We start from the raw sequence: 10,212 nt of genomic DNA, 5'->3' as shown, positions 1-10,212 counted from the left end.
CCATGGATGGTCCAGGGGCAAGAAACATCGATGCCCCATGTAGCAGTGCTTCCTCTCATGTTTCAACCACAAATACTTAGTATCTTTGTGGCAGTATGGACATGCAAACTTTCCTTTCGTGCTCCAACCAGAAAGCATAGCATAAGCTGGGAAGTCATTAATTGTCCAAAGAAGAAGAGCATGCAATTTAAAATTCTTTCTAGTCCCTGCATCCCATGTTGTCACACCCTTTTCCCAAAGCTCCTTGAGCTCCAATATAAGGGGCCTAAAATATACATCAATATCCATTCCAGGAGATTTTGGACCAGTTATCAACATTGACAACAACTAGTTAGATTGTTTCTGACACAACCATGGAGGCAAATTGTAAGGTATTAGGATAACAGGCCATATGGAGTATGTAACATTTTGCATCCCAAAGGGATTGAAGCCATCAGAAGCAAGACCCAGCCTAATATTATGACCTTCCTCTGCAAAGTAGCGTGACGCATTTTTCTATCGTTGACCAATTCTTTCTCGTGGCACTGCATTTCCTCTGATGTGCGCTTCGACATATACATTCTTTGCAGCCGAGGAATAAGAGGAAAGTAGCATAGGATCTTAACTGGCAACCGCTTCTTAACAGTAGTAGCACCATCTGCACTGTCATTATCACAGGTTTTCTCTACAACTCTCCATCTTGACTCCTTACAAATGGGACATGTCTCCAGACTTGCGTATTCCTTAAAAAATAACACACAATCATTATTACATGCGTGTATCTTGACATAGTCCAAGCCTAGGTCTCAAACCACCCTTTGCACTTTATCCAAGGAGTCATGAAGACAATGGCCTTCAGGGGGAACCTTTGAAAACAGATTAAGTATGGCCTCCAACGCTGCATTTCTAATTCCATACAAGCACTTTATCTGAAAAAGTTCCACGATAAAAGAGACCTTAGTTGCATTTTTTTCATCCTGGATACAATTCCTTCTTTGCCTGCCCTAATCCGAGTCATCTCCCGGTAGTGCTTTGTTTTTGGTCATAAGCTCGACCATGGGAACATCCTCTTGCAGCTATCATTAGTGATGTGTTCCCCTTTCATCACCAATTATTGATGTGTAATGAACTTTTGGCTGCAAGGATAGTGCCACAGAGCATTCGTGAAATCGGCAATGTTTGCGATAAACATATGCATCTACAACCGGCCTTCTAAAAGTTTTGCATGAGAGGACTTTAAGGCGGTTGTAGTCCACATGTGTGCTTGGGGCACAAAGTGTGCCTGACTCTGGAGAGGCATTAAATGAGCATGGTTCTTGTAGTATTTCAAGGATGAAACTCCCATGCTCATAGTTTCAAAAATATCTCTGCATTCTTATTTGGCTCCTCAGCATCTATGATTTGTCCATGTATAGAGCCACTGATAATGTTTCTAATTAGAGTATTAGTGGAAGCACGGTCATCACATGCGTCTTCTTTGTCGACTTCTCCATAATAAGGTGCTGTTTCAGCTGTAGTTTGTGCATCTTCAGGTTCAGTATTATTGAGATTAGGACTGACATCATGATTCACACGACCCTCAGCTGATGAACTAGTTTGGCCTTCGATTTCATTATTGATGAAACAATCAGCAAACCCTCTATTCACTAAATGAAGTTGAATCTCAAACACGTTATGTTGTCTAATCATGCATTGACATGAAGTACATGGGCACGCAACAGATGCAAGACCTCGCGATGATGTGCCAAAGGTTTGAATAAAAGATCGGAAATTCCTCTTCCACACCTCTGAATGTCGAGGCAAGCGCATCCAACTCCTATCTTCGTGTGATGCCATTAATCTGAATGCATGTTTGAAACGAGCTAGAGATCATGATCTAGCAATATGCATATATGTGCAGGGATCGGAGATATATACGAGATCAAGACAACCGTACCGGTGGCACCGCAGATGGAGATCTAGATGTCATGGGTATACCTTCTGATCCAGATGGAGATCTAGACACCGTGGAGGACCTGCGCTGCCCCCCAATGGAGATCGAAGACTTGGAATTAGATCAGGTCCCGATCAAGGATGAGTCCCAATCTGATCGTTGCTCTCCGGTAGGAACAAAAACCGTGGTGATAGACAAATTTAATTGCAACCAAGGAAGATCTTGTTGCAATAAGTCTGATACAGTTGCAATGACTACGACAACTAGTGCAATCACAAAATTTCGAGACAATACGTACATGCTATTGCATCTTAAGGCAAGAAAGGAAGCAATAGCCCCCTATGTATTGCAACAACACACCAAGAAATTTGCAACCCAAATCAGACGTTGCTATATTGCCGTTCAGAAGCAACCAACACTAGTATGGTCGCCATAGCACCTTTCTATTGCAACACATGACATGCTAATGCAACTCAGAAATGGTGTAGCAGAATTCCCAACAAATTGCAACACAAATCCTAAAAATGGCTGCATTAGCGTCACCCTGTTGCAACACAAAAAATAAATATTGCAACACAATTTATGTGTATTAATAGGCACGCATATTACAACCGAATCACTATTTCGGTGCCATAGAACCCCCCCTCCCCATTGCACCTAAATTAGTGGTGATGCCTAAACGCTTCGTGGCTATAGGGGGAAAACCACATAGTGAAGCTTAGAAGTCTGTGCTACGCTCAAGTTCTGCCTATGGAGTTGAAGCTCAAGATGAAGGATGGCCCGAAGAGTAGCTACCGCTACCATTTCTATTTGTTCCAATTCAGCCCAATGGGCTTGTGATAAAAGATTCGTACTACAAATCCTTTGGATTCTGTAATAATTGAACCCATGTTTGAATCTCTTAAGTGAGTATGAACTGATTTACTGCCTGAAATGAGTTTTGTATGTGATAGCTACTGATCCAGGGACTATCACGATGATACAGGGATTTGGTTTCTCCTCTCGAAAACCCGGGTCGTTTCAGTTGGTATCAGAGCATACTTGACCATAGCACGAGCCATAAGACTGGCCGATAGATTCAGGACACTCTGATTGACTCTTTCTGCTTACTATACCTCCTTGAACTATTAACTACTACCTTTTGACTCAATTTCCTATATTCCTTCACTCATTCTCTTACCTGCGCCGATGAAGTCTCTTACGAAGCCCTTTTGGATCAAAAGGAAGTGAACTCAGTTGACTTCCGAGAGACCCTGAACTATATGAAGTAGAGGCTACCCCTTTGATGCAGTTATGAAATAATTAGATAGAAAAAGAGTGCTAGATCAAGAATGTTTGATTGATTGAGTGCTTGCATCGTAATTGCATCTTGCTTGCCTCTTATGGTTCTTACCATTGAGTGTAGTAGATAGTTTTGTGCTCTTTCCTAGTGTGTGTCGAGTAAGCTTCTCGTCTATCCTTCTCTGAAGATGTCGACCCGGAGGTTCAACCGTCGGCTTGCCCGCTTCGAGGAAGCCGCTCGAGAAGAAGCTGCGCCGTAGCACGTGGATGCAGATGCGGCCGCCCAGTTGGTCGTGGATGCGGACGTGCTCCGGCACATACTCCACCTGCGGGGTGTGGCAAAGGCGTAGCCCTGGCTGCCCAAGCCCCTCCAATTCCCATGGGACAGGTGGAAGAAGGAGATGACGAGGCGAACAATGAGGAGAATGAAGTTGAAGCTACACCAGCACCTCAGCCAGGAGGAAGAGGCAGAAACAACCGTCAGCAAGCACCACCTCCGCCACTACCGCCTAACTTTGCCGAGCTTATGGCCGCCCGGACTCAGTGGCTCAAGCGCTTGACCCAGCTGGCAGAACAAGGAATCAACAATGGAGGTCACCACCAAGGTCCCTAGGGTAAGGTTTGCACCGCAAGATTGAAAGGTTCATCCGTCTGAAGGCCCCTACTTTCAGCTACTCAGAAGACCCAATGGATGCCAATGATTGGCTCAGGATCATCGAGACCAAGCTCAACCTCACCGACTGCAATGACGAAGAGTGTGTCGCCATCGTTGTGCACCAGTTGGAGGGTCCTGCCAATTCGTGGTGGGACAGCTATTGTGACTCACACGCCGACCTGACACACATCTCTTGGGATGAGTTTGCTGAGGCATTCCGCGACCAGCATGTGCCGAAGAAAATCCTCATCCAAAAGGCCCAAGACTTCCGTACCATGACCCAAGGTACCTTGTGAGTGGAGGAGTACGAGCGCCATTTCATGAAGGTGATGAGTACGCCACAGATGACACTAATACCGAGGAGAACTAGTTCTGGTTTCGTCACAGATTGCACCACGGGATTCGCTAGGTGGTCACTGGATGTGAGTTTCCCACACTCCGCCACATGGTGAATCATTGCATTGCCATTGAGTGAGAGAGGCTTGGATAGGAAGATCGCCAGCATACCAAGAGGAGGTTTGAGATTCAACCTCGCGACAGGAATGATCAGAACTCAAGGAACACCTCTCACTTTCCACCCAAGAACAACTTCCGTTCTGGCTTTTACCAGCCAAAGATGAACCTTGGAGAGGGAAACCACCAATACCCATGCAACAGGAACCAAGGAGTACTGACTCAAGGAGAAGCAAGTTATCCATGTCACCAGCCTGTGCAAAGGTCCAGCACCCCGTTCATGCTGTTCGTCTGCTTCAACTGCAACAGGTCAGGACACAAGGCCTCCGACTACCCTGAGAAGAGGAAGAACCGTGCGCCCGGTCCAGCCTCAGGATCCGCAAGCAAGACAACACAGCAGATCCCATGCACTGCCAATCGTGGTCAGCTCACCCACCTGACATGAAGGGAAGCCAGAGATGCACCCTACGCCATGACCGGTCAGTATCTCGTCAAAACTCCAAGCTTCGATATCTTTTGGCTCCAAAAAGTTTTTGGTTCCTCGGAACCTGAGCAACCCCTTAATCTCGAGGATGAGATTATTTTGAGGGGTGGAGTCTGTAACATCCTGTAAGTTTTATGGAATGTTAAATTCTCCAAAAATGTGAGTTTTCAAAAACTTTTTGTTTGATTGTGTTATTATCTAGAAAATGTAAGAGTTAATGCTATCACTCTCAAATTTCTAGAATAGAAAACCTAATAAATATAAGGATAATATTGTTAGTGTGTGTTGGTATTTCTTAACGTTCACAGAATAATCCGCAAGCGTATGGAGATACCGTTGTAGCACTTCACCCATGAGTATTCAGGGTATCGTATCTCCACGGGGAACGGAGGTACTAACCTTCTAACTGGTTCGTCCAAGGACAAACAAGAGGTAGGTACATGAGGATAGAGAGGATTCCTATGGCTTAGAGTTCTAGTGAAGATAGGTTCTACCTCTACTTGTTTACTTCGGGCAACGGCTTACTCCTGGTCTTCCAGGAGTATCCGGCTATTAGCTCTATACCCAACCCTCATGTGGGGGACTACAAGGGACAGACAAGGCTGTCACCACCTGCCGCCTACCTCGACAGACCATGGAGAAGGTATACAAACAATGGTGACCTCTAGCCTAGACACCACATCTACGCTACCGATTACTACTCTAGCCCCGACTCCGTCCACGACTCGAGCCATCAGACTAGAGCACCCGTCACGAGGCAGACGATGATCCCGCAAGCAAATAAAGAATAAAACTAACTTTACTAAAAGACTAACTACCATAGAAGATCACGAATACTTACTTAAGAAAGGAAGCATCCGTCGAGATACAAGGCCGGAGAAGAGCGCTGACAGGCCGGCGCCCCTCCGAACTACCCCTCACTCTCTCCCTATTTTCTAAGTACTAGGCCTAAGACTTGGAGTGGAGATCTTCCTGCTCTCTTGTTGTGTGACTTGAATTGGGGGCTCTCCTCCTCCTTATATAGCCCTCCAAGGGTGGAACATTGGGTGATCTTTCGAGGTGGTACCACCCGGAGCCGGTGTAGGAGACACGGTGGGAATTTGCAGGAGAAAGATGGGCCTCATTGGGCCCAGTAGGTGGTCGGGCGACCTAGGGGGTCGGGTGACCCCAAATGGGGCCCCCCTCAGGCCCTCCTTCCTCTGGACAACTGATAGGTGGGCCCTGGTGTTGCTCCTTTGTGTTCCCCTAAAGTTTTGTTGGTTTGTTGTGTCATTTGGCCCTTGGATCCTTGTATCTGCCTTTGATTTGTCAGAAGTGTCTTTTCTCATGGTCTTGGGCTGATTTTCTTCTGGATGTGGGCCCTCTAATTCTCATGCTCGTCTAACATGCTCTGAAATGTACTTTTGGCTTCATTTGAGCATGGTTTCCCTCCATATGCAGACACGGTCTCCTGAAAATGATCATTCACCAAAACTTGTGGAAATGATTAGTATTAAACTCCTATCTCTAGTTTGGTGTTTGTTTTGGTATTGTTCTTTGCCAGAGTTGACGGTTAGATATGATGCTTAAGGACCGTCAACAACACCCCCACACTTAGTCCTTTGCTCGTCCTCGAGTAAAGGTTGAAGGACTAATGTGGATGCAACTCCATTTTGTGAAACCTACATACAAGTTATTCCGAGCTTCTTCCAAATTCTGTGAACTTTTGAGTGGCTACCATGCTTTCTTGAATGGAACAATATAGAATTCAGGTTCCTATCTCTTCTGGCTTGGAAACTTGGGATTTTTTTTGAAAAGAAAGAATAGTCTTGCACCACAAATTATTCTCTCGAATCACTCTTTTTGTTCTGGATCGTAACCAAGGCAAAGTTGTTGCCTTCTTTTCTCCTATCATCTAATCAGGCTTATGTGGAGCTCAGGGTAGGAGTCAAGAGGCATGTTTGCTTTGCTTATATTGTTAAGTCAAAAACAAGATCCAAGCAGAAACGAATCATACAATCTGATCAAGATGTGCAAGTGTGTCGAAATTTTTGGTGGATGGTGGATGAACTCCTTTGCATGACCCCTCGCTCTTCTTTATTTTCCATGGATGTGGACTATCTTTCTCTTTTCTTTTCTTTTTGACATGCCTTGCGGGCATGTTGTATACCTTCTTTGGGTATGCATCTTTCTTTTTTTCTTTTTTTTTACATGCTTTTCGAGCATGTGGCATACCTTCTTTGGGTATGCATCTTTTATTTCTTTTTGCATAGCCAACATCCTTGATGGTCACTTTAGAGAGAAAGATTCATGGTATGACATGGAGTTTTATTATGTAGGTGGATGATAATGTTTGCTATCTTCTAGTGTAGAAGTATAGCACGTGAGTAGACGTGTACGCGATCTTGATCAAGAGAGTATGACAAGTCTCTAAGAAGGGTCATAGAATTTGACAAAACTTAAAGCAAAGTCAAACTGCATATGAGGGTTTGAGCAGGAAAATCTAACTTTGGCCTTGGTAGGAATTTTCAATTTGAGGAGACAAGATATTGATAATTTTTTTTAAAAAAGAAATCCCAAGTACTTTGCAAGGAAGAGCATGGTTTCATTCATCCAAATTATATCACATTAGTCAATTACTTAGATAGCATAGGGTCCCTATGAGATAGATGCTCACAAGAACTAGAAAGAATGCGAGGAATAACAAGTATGCAAGTTTATTCATGGAAGCGCATGGAGTGCACAAGTGGTTTGGCAAGATTCATTGAGTTTAGTTATAGTGATAAACATGCAATAAGCTTAAACTCAAGAAAGAGGGAGTTTGAGGATAGTGCTGCACAAACCATCATTTGTAGAGGAAGAAGTGGAGAAAGGTGATTCGAAGGTGGTTTGGTTGAACCAGAGGTTCAATCATCCCTCCCTGAATCTCATCCATCCTGTTCTTCAGTGTGTTGTGCCATCTGAATTTATGTAGCATGTTGGGGAGATCTAGACTGAGTGGTTGTTGAGCTTGATAGTTCTCCCCCACACTTATTCTTGTACCTGTTTTATTCATCAAAACAAAATGGAAACAAACACGAACTCTACCGGTTTCGAACACCGGGGAGTCTACACTTTATTCAATGAAAAAAACAAAAGTGCTTGAAGCACTAAATTTTATTTTTATATTTTTTTAATTTTAATTTTTTCTATTTTTATTTTTTTGTATTATTGGGATGGCAAAGTGGACATGATGGGTAACTTAGCAGGATGGACACATGAGTGAGGATGCATGAGGCGTGTGGGATACTCACCTTAAGAACTCACCTAGCATGGAACAAAAATGCAAGAGTTAAGCTTCATATACATGAATCAAAACTTTGCATTTGTTCAGCTTGGTTCCTCATGTATTGTTGACGGTGCTTAACTGCCAAATCCGACCGTCAACTAGACTCAATAATAAAGGAAAACTACATACCTTACTCACATATTTGTATCACTAACCTTGCTCCACGGTTGTTTTCGAGTTTTGTACATTTCAGATGAGCAAGAGTGGAATAAGACGAAAACACACAGCAGACGCCACACAACTACACAGAAGATCGCATCCGGCGTCACCCACTTACAAAGAGGGCCCACATAGCAGAGCAAACGGGCGCACCACGCATAATGCACACAAGGAAATACACAAGGGCCCACCTATCAGCCTGCCAGAGGAGGATAAGGATGAGGAGCGCCAGGAGGGTCGACCGAACCTGCCCTGCCTCCCATCCAGGTGCGTCTCGAGGAGGAGTAGCTGCCAAGTCTCCTGATCACCTTCCATACGTGCATTGGCGGGAAACCGACCTCCACTAGTATAAATAGGGCCCCTTCTCACCCCTCTCAACACACACATTCTCTCATTCCAACATTCCAAGGAGGCTCTTCTCTCTCTTGCTCTCTTAGCTAGGTAGTGGAGCTAGGCTAGTTCTCTTTAGCGAAGCAAGTCGTCATCGGGGTCGTTGAGCAATCCTCGGCTCCCGGTATAGCTTTGTAATTATCTTGTCAGACTTCTATTCATAATATACAGTTGTGCCATGGTTGCTTTACTATCTTGATAGTTTATCAATCCATGCTTAGTTCATTCATGAGTTATGCTAAGGTCTTTGCTAGGCTACATGATTCAGGTATGGAGAGAGGTTCGTTATGCTTTCGGTCTTGCTCTAGTGTTTTACTTGTCCATCTGAAGGGTGGGAGACCCGGGGACACTAGAGTAGTGACTTGATACACGAGCGTGGTGCTCGGGTATGCGAGATCCATTGGATATGACCGTGCTCCACGGTGTGACTGGGATAGACGGTAGGTGGTGACAGCCCTGTCCATCCAGCGTAACAGCTGTGTTGCGTTTAGCGTATTCCCCGACGTTCGGGTTCGGTGTAGGAGTTCATGCAAAGAGATAACAGAACTGGATGTACTCCGGTACAGGACCTTCTCCCCGCTATCCCATTTTCCTGTTACCTGTAGTCCTAACCATGTCCTAACATGACCCTATCTTTGGATAGAAGCACTAGGACACCTAACCTCGCCTAAGCTCCAGCTGACTTAATGTATGATAGATTAGTACTTTGTTTTGTCATTTCCCTATTTTATTCCATCCTCTTGGAGTGTGGTTGTGTGCTGTGTCGTGTTACCCTTGCTTATTCTTTACCTGGACTTACCCCTGTTAGAGTTTTGCCTTCTGCTTGAGGCACAGTGTCATGGTTAATGTTAAGTGCAATACCTTTGCCGCTGCCATCCTTTGGGACAAAATAAATAACGATACCCTTACTCTCTGGGTGAAATGCTACAACGGTATATCCATGCACTTGCTAATCCATCTGTAATCATATAGATTATACCACGAGAGTGGCACCCCTTGGGTGCAGTTGCTAGGATTGGTTCGGCGCCCTCATTTCTAGTGATTGTACTAAGGACCACCAACATGCAATTCTGAGGTTGCTACCGAGGTCTTCGCAAACTTAGATCGACTTAAGAAATGCCAACAAGCATTTCTGGCGCCATTGCCAGCTGATATTAATCTAGGCTTTGTACTCAGGATATGGTCTTTACTCTTTTAGGCTAATGTCACTTTATGTCTTCTTTTATTGTTGATTTGAAAGAAGACAGGGTAGTGTATGACTGGTTTCTCCCTGCCGGAAAACTACACCGACAATTCAAAGAGGCTCATGAGAAGGGCACAACCTCGCGTCGTTTCTCCTCTCGCTCTTCTCCCGGCACAGGAACCCTTTCAGAATGCACCATTTGTTCCTGAGGCTATGGCTGAAAAGACTCTCCGCGAGTTCTCCGTCCCCTCAATCGACAATGTGGCCACTGGACCCAACATCAATGTTGGGGACGTGAACTTCAACCTGAAATCAAGCCTCATCAATATGGTGCAGGCTAGCCCATTCTGTGGCAAGCCAAATGAGGACGCAAATGCACATTTGCAGA

Source organism: Panicum virgatum, chromosome 2K (assembly GCF_016808335.1).
Source record: "Panicum virgatum strain AP13 chromosome 2K, P.virgatum_v5, whole genome shotgun sequence".
NCBI lineage: Eukaryota > Viridiplantae > Streptophyta > Magnoliopsida > Poales > Poaceae > Panicum > Panicum virgatum.
This window is presented reverse-complemented; position numbering follows the sequence as displayed.